The sequence below is a fragment of the Crinia signifera genome, chromosome 8, assembly GCF_055691185.1.
Source record: "Crinia signifera chromosome 8, ASM5569118v1, whole genome shotgun sequence".
Classification (NCBI taxonomy): domain Eukaryota; kingdom Metazoa; phylum Chordata; class Amphibia; order Anura; family Myobatrachidae; genus Crinia; species Crinia signifera.
In genome coordinates, this window is record NC_139224.1 from 3,544,638 (window position 1) to 3,557,485 (window position 12,848).

Consider the following 12,848-nt stretch of genomic DNA (forward strand, 5'->3'; position numbering starts at 1 on the left):
CCCCTACTCATTATACCCACGCAATAGTAGTGCTCCTTACACATTATACCCATGCAGTAGTAGTGCCCCTTACAGATTATACCCACACAGTAGTAGTGCCCCTACACATTATACCCACGCAATAGTAGTGCTCCTTACACATTATACCCATACAGTAGTAGTGCCCCTGACACATTATATCCACACAATAGTAGTGCCCCTACTCATTATACCCACGCAGTAGTAGTGCTCCTTACACATTATACCCACACAGTAGTAGTGCCCCTACTCATTATACCCACGCAGTAGTAGTGCTCCTTACACATTATACCCATGCAGTAGTAGTGCCCCTTACAGATTATACCCACACAGTAGTAGTGCCCCGACACATTATGTTGACACAGTAGTAAAGCCCATTACACCCACACAGTAGTAGCGACCTTATACATTTTGCCCACACTGTAGTAGTGCCCCTTTGATATTGCACTGCACAGGTATAGGAGATGCTATCACAACAGGGCAGTTATGGGAGGATACAGTGGGTATATGGTGCATTATAAATAGTTGTAGGTATGGCCATTGTACCGTCCCCCCACCCTCCCCCACCATCTGCCACACCAGGGGAAGCTAAAGGAAACGTCCCCGAAAGTTGGGAACAACTCACATGCCCCGATCTCCTAACAGGGGTCAAGATGGCGCACAGGCCATGCTGTATCACGGATGAGTACAGCTCAGGGGGAAATCCAGACCTGGAGGAAGGACTGTGACAGTGGAAAATCGGTGCACTCACTAAGAGTGGCGCCACGTTTGGCCATTCATGTCAATCATGCCTCAATCTGTCCCTCTATTCATGGTATCAGATATACACGTATATGTGCCATACTTGTCTACTATCCTGAAATGTCCGGGGTACTCCCATATTCCACACAGACTCCTCTGCAACCTGGCCACGCTCCTCCGCTATGGCCACGCTCCTCCGCTCTGGCCACGCTCCTGCGCTCTGGCCACGATCCTGCGCTCTGGCCACGCTCCTGCGCTCTGGCCACGCTCCTGCACTCTGGCATGAGGGGAGAAATTCCATGGCATTAGGCCACCAGTGTTTATCTTAATGAATCGAAGCGCATCTCCCTGACTGACCACCTGCATCTCCCCTCCTGACGCTCCTGACGCTCTCCATGAGGGAAATTAAAGTTTGGTAATTATATTATAATAAAATCTAGGGTTTATGTGACCAACAAAAAGGTGTTTGTATGAGATATTACATCAGTCTCTCTGGCTGTTAGTTGTGCGTACTAATAATACAAGTATACATACTGTATACATCGCAATGCAAGGTCCCAGCTCATTGGCAGTAATCCTGAGACACCTGTTGGCACTACGGAGGGTCATTGATGGACAATGCTTCTCTACCACCGATGGTTTCAAAACGATGAAGATGTCATTCAATGGCATAATGGAGAGTTTTGATCGACAGAACCGTTAATCTGGGATCCCAGCAAAAAGTAACATGAATGACACGGGCCATAGTAATGTATTGGCACACTAGGCAACTACCCAGGGGCCCACAATTGTAGGGGTCTTTGAGCAGGAGAAGTCGGTTCTCACACAGTCAGCATTGGCAGCATGTTCCCAGCCTGCAGCCAGACAGTGACATGCTGTCAACATGCTGATTGGTGGATGACTGGGGCTATCCACCAATCAGAATGCATAGCTGCAGCCATTAAAGCACATAGAGAGATGGGGCAGGACAAGAGGAGGGGCATGGGGCCAGGGGTGAATTGGCAATGGAAGTAACAGGGAAGCTCCCCATTGGGCCAGGAGATGGTACAGGGTGACAGACTGGTGCCGTGGTGTATTAGAGGGTAGTGTCAGGTTGATGATGTGGGTGTTTAAGGTGGACACTTTTGGGATTTTTTTCCTAGTCATTTAAAATTCCCAATCCACCCATGACAGGGAAGAGCATTGCAGGAAAAGTCTTAAGGACGACTGCCACTGGGCCCACTCAGAATGAGGCCCTATGAGGAGGGATCACGCCCCATGAGGGCTGCTTCCGCCCACTCCACCCCTGGTGCTTTCTCTGGTAATAAGGTGTCATCTATCTTGTCACCTAGAAGAATATCTGCTGTCTCTGTGCTACTTAGGAATCAAGCTAGTGCTGTCACTGTGCTCTAGGTGGGGCCCCAGTGACATCACTGGGCAGGGTTACAGTATCCCCTGCACATCCCCCTCCCCCTTCACAAGTATATGCAGACCTGCACACATGGCCCATTTCCGCTGCACACGCACACGCACAAACACACACGCTCACTAATTTCCCAGTTGCAGTGAGGAGAGGCTGCAGTGGGCTTGCTGGGACTTCTGGTTTCACAACAGCTTGCCTATCTCTGGTAGATGCAGATTAATTACCATTAACTCTAAGAATCCCGGAGAGATCCAGATGGGGTAACAAAGAGCGTCAGTTGCCACAGTAACGCATGTCATCACTTTCAGCTGCTGCTTTACACGAGGTAATTGCTGCGCGCCGACAGCGGCTGACAATGAAGAGCTTATTATGAAGTCTCTCATACATGATGTTCTCATTCAATGTCAAGTTCCTGAAGTCAGAGAGAAATATACTGAATAAAGGCTCAAATAGAAACTCAAATGAGAGCTCATGGTGTGTTCTATATCTATATATGCTCCTCTTAGTCACAGCCTGTTACTGCAGCACATCTGGCGGCCTGTTACGGCAGCACATCTGGCGGCCTGTTACTGCAGCCCATCTGGCGGCCTGTTACTGCAGCACATCTGACGGCCTGTTACTGCAGCACATCTGACAGCCTGTTACTGCAGCACATCTGACGGCCTGTTACTGCAGCACATCTGACGGCCTGTTACTGCAGCACATATGACGGCCTGTTACTGCAGCACATATGACGGCCTGTTACTGCAGCACATATGACGGCCTGTTACTGCAGCACATCTGTTACTGCAGCACATCTGACGGCCTGTTACTGCAGCACATCTGGCAGCCTGTTACTGCAGCACATCTGACGGCCTGTTACTGCAGCACATCTGACAGCCTGTCTGACAAGCAGTAATTGTGTCAATATAATACAATCACACTACTGTTGTAAAGCTTGTGTAATAAAGTGTTTGCACCTAATGGTGCATTGTACAAACAAGCTACCGGTTGGGGAAATAACAACTGGGGTAATGAACAATGTTGAAGCGAAATGCGTTGCTGCTTAGCTGTGTGTGCATTACAGGAAATACACACCTGTCGTGGGGTGTAGTGTCACACACAGCCACTATTGGTCAGTCACAAGTGGTGCTAGACAGAGACAGCAAATGACAAGATGCATAAAAATAAAATCAAAACATTTGATATAACAAAAACACGATTGTATCAAACAATTGAATAATATATCCCTTAAGGCAGGGGTGGCAAAAACTGTTCTCAAGATCTACCAACAGTTCCTGTGTCTCACGCCACCTGTGTATATATATATAGTAAGAATGAATGCAGCATGTTGGAAAAGTGACAGTTAGTAATGATTGCACCTGTGCACCAGCTACGTGATCTGGAAAACGTGGACCGTTGGTAGATCTTGAGGACCGGCTTGGCCACCCCTGTGGGTGTCGGGGTAACCAGGATTGAAGACAATGCATAATCCTTGTGATGCCACTGACATATAATGCACCTACACTTGCGGATGAAGGGGTATAACTGTACAGTAATGGGACACTTACACGTAGGCGAAGAGAGGATGGGTGTAGGGATTGTCTACACAGCTTTGGCCAAGCAGAGCTGACGATGCCAATGGAATTGCAAGCAACTTGTGTTCAGTCTGCGCTGGCACCAACATGTTCTCTCGTATTTATAGCTGTAGGTTCATTCCATTCTACAAATCGTCCAACTCGCAGTCACTGGGGGAAGCTTTGGTCTACAAGTTTCTTCTTACTACTCACAGCCAACATATCTTCAACTCTGCAAAGCCAACAGGTTCATCAACCAGCCCTACGCCCACCCTCTCTAAATTGTGCCTATGTGCAAATGTTCTATACTAAGTAATACATTATCAGTCCTTATAAGCTACCACTCAGCTGCAGGAAGGGCTGGGTGACTGAAGCCTGAGATATTCTGTAGCATCCTGCAGTGAAGACGCGGACATTGAGGTCCAAGAGGTAGAGATTTATCAAAGCTTGGAGAGAGATAAAGGGGGTCATTCTGGTTGACTTGCAAAGCTGCCCACAGGAACGCCCGCCCCCCACTTCCACGACAATTTTCCAAAATGATTTGATGGTCGCCAACCCAATGATAGCTTCAGTAGAAGCTGATGGGTTGCTATGGGCAACTTCTCCACCTGTCCTCTTTGGAAGGTCTGATACATCTCCCCCATAATTACAAATATCTACCTATCACTGTGTCTCGGCCGCTGACCCCCACGGATGGCAGCCACCTGGGAAACTGCTGGCTGCAGCCCCTCCATGTAATGGGCTGGGAACCTGGCACTGGGCTCTGTATCATAGTTGCCTACCATCCAGGATTCTGCAGGGGGCTCCCATTCCAGTCATACATCTCCTGCTGCCCTGCATTGTACTTTTAGTCTCCTGGATTCTTCAGATTCTGCCAGTGATGCCACTAAGGAGTTTCTTTGCAACAACAGTAATTTTCTGTAATCCCTGTGGTTTGCTGTAATCCCTGTGGTTTGCTGTGATCCCTGTGATTTGCTGTAATCCCTGTGATTTGCTGTAATCCCTGTGATTTTCTGTAGCTGCTCAGGAGTCCCTGCTGATAACTATCATTATTTCTTCTTGTGGGAACCCCTGACGGGCAATAGAGAGAGAAGCACATGATCACACAGGGTCTTCTTATCTGTGCTGGTGTGCAAGAGAGTGACTTAGGGCAGTGGTTCCCAAACTGTGTGACTGGGCACCCTGGAGTGCTGCAATGCTGGCGTGCCTCTCGTAGGTGGTCCATGACCAAGTCAAATTATTGATAGTCATAGTATTAGGTAAAAGCAGAACTAGTGGCTGCCAATCATAAACGTTGACAATCAGAAGCATCTGTACATCAACACATAACTGACCCAACGTATGACAGGTAGGGACAATTTTATTATTACTTTTTCCAAATATATCAATAAAAACTTTCATCCTGGGGGTGCCACAAAAAAATGCTAATGCTCCAGGGCACCGCCTTGCAAGAAAGTTTGGGAACCATTGACATTCAATACACTGAAACCATATTTATATTCTTACGGATGAATTCACACAAGGTCCAATTGCATTTGCATTATTGCATAGACATCACATTAATCATGTATATTGTACTGAGCAAATAGAAAATAAATATCTCAGCGAATATATAATTGCAAACAAGAAACCCCATATTCAGGATCGCCATCAGGGGAGTCCTGTCCAGGGGGTAGGGGGCAGCTCACTCCTATTGCCTGCCGACCATTATTCCCGCAACTTCTGTAATGTGAAACAGGATGCTGTGTGTCCATGGCTGCAGAGTGTGTGTTGTGTGTGTGTCCATGGCTGCAGAGTGCGTGTTGTGTGTGTGTCCATGGTTGCAGAGTGCGTGTTGTGTGTGTGTGTCTATGGCTGCAGAGTGCATGTTGTGTGTGTGTCCATGGCTGCAGAGTGCGTGTTGTGTGTGTGTCCATGGCTGCAGAGTGCGTGTTGTGTGTGTGTCCATGGCTGCAGAGTGCGTGTTGTGTGTGTGTGTCTATGGCTGCAGAGTGCGTGTTGTGTGTGTGTCCATGGCTGCAGAGTGCGTGTTGTGTGTGTGTCCATGGCTGCAGAGTGCGTGTTGTGTGTGTGTCCATGGCTGCAGAGTGCGTGTTGTGTGTGTGTCCATGGCTGCAGAGTGCGTGTTGTGTGTGTGTCCATGGCTGCAGAGTGCGTGTTGTGTGTGTGTCCATGGCTGCAGAGTGCGTGTTGTGTGTGTGTCCATGGCTGCAGAGTGCGTGTTGTGTGTGTGTCCATGGCTGCAGAGTGCGTGTTGTGTGTGTGTCCATGGCTGCAGAGTGTGTGTTGTGTGTGTGTCCATGGCTGCAGAGTGCGTGTTGTGTGTGTGTGTCCATGGCTGCAGAGTGCGTGTTGTGTGTGTGTCCATGGCTGCAGAGTGCGTGTTGTGTGTGTGTCCATGGCTGCAGAGTGCGTGTTGTGTGTGTGTTGTTAATGGCGATTAAATATGACCAAAGAAACAATAAGTGAAAAGCGTAGGTTACGTATTATGTCCGTAACCTGCGTACCCTTTATACCTAGCTACGTGCGAACAAAACGTAGCGCAGCGTAGCGTACCTTTATTGTGTATTATACACAAAAGAACCAATACCTTAATGAGAGATCCTTTCGCAGTAATCTTACTCTAATTTGCGAATATACCTTTAAGGACAGTGTCCGTAATATACCTTATCGCTATATGCGAATAAACAGACACAACCACAGTATTAAAGTAAGGAGATAAGAACTCCGTAAAAAGATGTATTTAAGTCCCTAATGGACAAAAGGGGGTTACAGAAATAGAAAATACAGGTATAACAGGTAATACAATAGACTAACAATGAATACAATAATCAGGCTCTACTGTACTTAGGGGAAGAAAACAGATACAGGATACAATCAGCCAACAATACGATAAGAATAAGTACCGTGAATGCAACCGTTTACCGTCTCATCAAATATGCGAAGCACAGTCCGGTCAGAGCTCGCTATCGTTCAGGGTTGAACTATAGCCCGGTCGAAGGTCAGGGAAAGGAAGATGTGCCGAAGTGACCAAGGCCGCCCTGGGTCACCTATCTTATAGGGTCAGAAGGGGGAGGTCAAAGGCCATTCCTATTGGTCAGAGATCGTATGTCAGGTCCACTGTGATTGGGGGTAAGATGATGCACCTGGTTTGAATAGGTGCAGGGGAGTGAACTTTTGGAGTCCTTTGTTTGTTAGTATCGTCGTCAGGGGTTGTAAATAGCAGTCAGAACCGGTTTTAAGATTCCTTTGTTATACACTTTTCAACAGAAACTGTCTTAGGAATATGGATTTTGTCCATAACTATCGGACCGTATGTATTGCGAAATATTCGCAATGACCGGAATACTGCGCATATGAAACGGAACGGAACGGTACTAAACATAATACAGACGGATGTATGCAAATGTTAACTAAGCTATGTGTGGCGTTCTAAACCTTTAACTATATTTTATTTAGTGTCAGTATGTTCTTATGAATTTATGTGTGATAGTATGGCTACGCTTCTGGTCCACTTTGTCACACAGACTCGGGTATGGAAACTTTATTTGCGCAACTCTGCGAACCAAAATGGCGGCCATACTATCCAAAAATGGCGTGTATGCAACTTGACTTTAACAGTCCACCCTTTAACAGTAAATATGAAACTGTTACAATACAAAACATTTTAAACAACAATACAGAAATTCATAATCCTAACAGAGAAATTGGGATCCATGAATTGAACATATAAGGGGAGTAAACCATCTGCTCTTGGCCGATCCAGGATCATGGATAAACGATGGGCCGCATTTATCGAACAATCTACTCAGGGTGACGAAGGATAATGTACAATTTTTGGGATAAAAATAAAAACAAGGGAGGTTACAACATATACACGTTCACAAATATGGTTTCTTTAAAGGGAGGTGGTTTCGATTCTAGGGTCATATACCAAACCCTGGTCTTCCTCTGCATCTCTCGTTCTTACACTCATGATTTCAGTACGTTTTGTCTTTCCCCGGGTCACCACCTTTAAACATTTGAACAATAGCACAAAGACTATGATGGCACCACCGATACAGAGAAGGAGTTTTCCTATGCTAGCTATGATCCCTTGCGCCCATTCTCCTAAACCAGAGAACCAGTGCATTGGATTCAACCAGGAGGTCCATTCGCTAACTTTGTTACCTATTTCTGCCAGGCTGATATTGTGTTCCCTTCTAAATTCCCATTTAAGCTGAAGAATCTCATCCATCCGATGATCGATGATTTCTTCTGGGTCTTCAGTATTGTTGGTGATATATGTACAACATTTCACCCCAAACTGTGTAGAGAGGGTGACACAATATCCTCCTGTCATAGCTGTCAGATAGTTCAACACCATCCGATGTTGGACTAGCTCTCTTTTATACGCTTGCAACTCCTTCCCAGTGTATCTAAAAGTGTCATCATAAATCTCAGTGATGTTATCTACCAAGCTGGCTAATGCTTGTATATACTTAAAATGTATGACTCCTCTGGCGGTATGGGTGATATCTAATGCAATGAGGAGTTGGATACCGAACGACTCGTGTATCATTTCAGACTGAGGAAGCCGCTGACCCTGAGGCGGAGAAACGCGTTTTGTTGCTGACCACTGACCTTTGACTACCAGGTTTACTCACCGCAGATATCGCTGCCACTACCATCCGGAGCAGCTGTTGCATGTATTGGTGTTGCAGAGCTACTACCATCTCTCCATACTGAACAGGAGAGCTCCTCTAATTCCACAGAGGCAATTGTGCACCTATAACATGGACACTTATTGAGCCGGACACACCATCTTTGAGAATTGTCTCTAACAACTATGCGGGACTGGTAACTATATAAAAAGCCTTGCCTAAAAACCATTGCCTTGAATGACTTTCTAAAATATCCAGCCTCATATTAGTTGAATATGCTTCAAAAAGCCTCTATATGTTAAATGTTGTTAGTCTTGTTTGTTTTGTCTTGCAATTGCAGAAATTCATGAAGTGCACATAAATGTATTGAAATTATTGCCTTTTATTTATTTTAAATACATTTTTTACATTGATATAAAAAAGTGTTGATTATTATAGTGCACACCATTGCGCTCCCTGATAGTACATGACAGTGTAAACTGCATGTTCTTGCCCTTTTTTTATCTCTACCAGGGGACTTTTATTTGCTCTGCTCTTGGACCTTTGCTCGCTCAGGTTGCTCGACCTTGGCTGCCTTTCAGTCTTCCCGGAACAATGCTTCTAGCGACACTTCTTCTCTTTCGCTCTCTGCACTCGGGAACTCTGGGTTACTGGCTTTCTTGCAGTGGGACGAATGTATCCAAGTCTCTCTCTCTGCGACTTTAATTGATGTAGTGCTGGTCAACAAAACTTGGTATGGTCCTTCCCAACGGTCTATCAAACAACCTGAGCGTAAAAAATTTCGGATCATAACAAAGTCTCCTGGTTTAAGATTATGACAATTCTCGGTAGGCATATCAGGGTTCAGTAAATTCAGCTCCTTTTGTTGTTTCCTTAGCTGTTTGTTTAGCTTTAGGATATACTGTACAGTTAGCTCATTGTTACATTTGAGATCATCCTGTGGGTCTATCATGACGTGTGGCTGCCGACCAAACAATATCTCGAAGGGGGACATGTTGAGCGGAGCCCTGGGAGTGGTCCTAATGCTATACAGCACAATAGGCAGTGCCTCTGGCCATAACAACCCTGTTTCAGCCATAACTTTACCCAATTTGTTCTTAATAGTACCATTCATTCTCTCAACTTTGGCGCTCGCCTGGGGACGATATGGAGTATGAAGTTTACTATTAATCCCCAGGAGTTTACACATGATTTGGAAGACCTCTCCTGTGAAATGAGTGCCTCTGTCACTCTCAATGACCTTTTGGATACCATATCTACAGACAAACTCTTGACATATTTTCTTTGCTGTAAAGGTAGCAGTGTTGGAGGCAGCGGGGAAAGCCTCCACCCAGCTGGAAAACATGTCAACACACACTAATACATATTTCAAATTTCTACAGGGTGGTAACTGTATGAAGTCGATTTGTATTACCTGGAAAGGGCCTTCTGTAGGAGGGATGTGGGATGGCTCTGTTGGGATGGCTTTTCCAACGTTCTTCCTCAAACAGGTGAGGCATGACATTGCCACTCTACCTGCTTGAGAAGCGAACCCTGGTGCACACCAGTAGGCCTTTACCAGCTTGCACATACAGTACCTTCCTTCCCAAGATGTGTCAGCCCATGGGCCGCCTCGGCTAGACTAGGAAGGTATGCCCTGGGGGCCACTGGTTTCCCGTGTCCATCTCTCCAAAGTCCGGTGGACTCTTGGCCACATCCCTTCGACTTCCATACTGCTCTTTCCTGTGGGGAACACAAATTCTGCATGTCTATCAGTTTGGATGTGGATACCATGTTCAGTGTACAAAGGTTTGTAGGATGGGTGAAAATATTTACAGGGCATGCGGCCCTTTTCGCTGCCTCATCAGCACGGCTGTTACCAAGTGACACCGGGTCCTTCTCTGATGTATGAGCTTTGCATTTGATAACAGCCACTCTGTCTGGAAGCTGGATAGCTCCCAGAAGTCTCCTAATGTATGTCGCATGCGCCACTGGTGTGCCAGCCGCCGTCATGAAATTTCGGAGGCGCCATAGGGCTCCAAAATCATGCACTACTCCGAAAGCATATCTGGAGTCGGTATATATGTTAACTGATTTTCCTTTGGCCAGTTCACATGCTCTGGTCAGGGCCACCAGTTCCGCTACTTGTGCTGAGTGAGGTGGTCCCAAGGGTTCAGCTTCCACAATACCTTCTCCATCTACTACCGCGTAGCCTGTGCACAGCTCTCCCGTCTCCGTCTGTCTATGACAGCTACCATCAGTGAATAAGGTTATGTCTACCTCACTTAATGGGCTGTCGCTTATGTCAGGACGTGCTGTAAAGGTCTGATTCAGGTAGGTCATGCAATCATGCTTGTCCTCACCCTAACTAAACTCTGCTTTACCATTTTCAGCAACATTCCCATCACCCTCCACCCTTTGTGCCTTGGAGGGCACATGAGGAAGGAATGTGGCTGGGTTTAGTGTGTTGCATCTTTTGATGGTAATATTTACTGGGGCCATCAGCGCCAGTTCCCACTTGGTGAACCGTGCTGAGGACACATGACGTGTTTGGGCAGAATTTAGGAGGGCAGAGACAGCATGGGGAGCATGAACAGTTAAATCGTGTCCCAACACCACGTCCTCACTCTTGCTTACTAGTTGTGCTATTGCGGCCACACTTCGTAAGCAAGTTGGGAGTGAGCGTGCTACTGTGTCCAGCTGGCCACTGTAGTACGCTACTGGTCGGTTGGCATCACCATGTTTTTGGACAAGTACTCCTGCCGCACACCCAGCTGATTCCGTTCCGTACAGTTCAAAGGGTTTCCCATAATCTGGCATTCCCAGTGCTGGGGCTTTTGTTAGGCTCACCTTTAGTTCCTCGAAAGCCAGCTCAGATTCCTCAGTGTGAGAGACCCGGTCTGGCTTAGTTGAGGAAACCATCTCTTGTAGTGGTAATGCCAGAATAGAGAATCCTGGGATCCAATTGCGACAGTATCCACACATGCCTAGGAACGTACGGATCTGGTGCTGGGTCTGTGGCAGTACCATGTTCTGAATCGCTTGGAGTCGGTCGTCGGTGAGGTGTCTCAGCCCTTGGGTAAGGCAGTGGCCCAGATACTTAACCCTGGTCTGGCATAATTGCAGCTTATCCTTTGATACTTTATGTCCTGTCTCTGAGAGATGCATCAGCAGCTGTCTAGTGTCATCCACTGATGACTCCAGTGACTCAGAACACAACAATAATCATCGACATATTGTATTAGTATCGAACCACTCATGGGTTGAAAGGATTGTAAACAATCATGCAAGGCCTGGGAGAAGATGCTGGGGCTGTCTATGAATCCCTGGGGGAGTCGTGTCCAGGTATACTGTACTCCTCTGTATGTAAAGGCGAACAGATACTGGCTGTCAGGGTGTAAAGGGACAGAGAAGAATGCAGAACACAAATCAATGACTGTGAAATGAGTACAGTGAGGTGGGATTTGCATTAGGATGACAGCTGGGTTTGGCACTACGGGGAATTGGCTCTCAACTACTTTGTTTACCCCTCTTAAATCCTGCACTAGTCTGTAGCCCCTCCCCCGCTCTTTTTCACAGGAAAGATGGGACTATTGGCCGTGCTGGAAGTTCTAACTAGGATTTCCTGTTGGAGCAATCGCTGGATTACTGGGTATACTCCTAGCTCAACTTCAGGTTTTAAAGGGTATTGCGGTATTTTTGGGGCTATCCTGCCTTCTTTTATGCGGATCTCTACTGGAGCTACATTTGCCATCAGCCCAGCATCCTGTCCATCTTTAGTCCAAAGGGAACTCTGTATTTGTGCTGTAATTTCAGCTACCCTAGATGGATTTGATTCTACAACAGTGGAATACAACATTAGCCTCTGAGGACTGTCCAGCATATCTTGCACTTCTTGTGTAAGATTTCTAGGAGTGTCCAGAAATACCCCATCGGGGGTGCAATAGATGACACATCCCATTTTACATAGTAAATCTCTGCCCAGGAGGTTAGTCGGGGCCGATGCAGCCAACAGGAAAGAATGTTTGGTATGCAGAGGCCCGATTGTAACCTCCGCTGGTTTCGTCAGTGGGTAATGTTGTATTTTTCCTGTTACCCCAATTGCTGCTACTGATTGGTCAGTGAAACCCAAGTGAAGAGGAGTGTTGAGAACAGATCCGCCCCCGTATCAACCAAAAAGGTTTGCCTTACTCCAGCTATATCAACCTTCACCTGAGGTTCCTCTCTAAGGTGTTGTGTCAATCTAACTGGCTGTAGGATACAGGTATGACCTGTTTCCTATTGTCTTACCTGGGTTGCCCTTAGTACAGTGTCAGCCATCAGATGGGGAGGAGGCATGTTGCGTGACCTGTCTGTCTCCTCCCATTGTCTAGGGGCTGGGTATCTCCGTGTCTCACCCTGGTGAGATCCCCAGTCTCGCTTATGTGTTTAGTGACTCCTGGGAAACACTGGGAAATTCTAACTTGCTGCCTTGTGTCATTTTTCTCCATTTCTTTTGGTAAACAACTG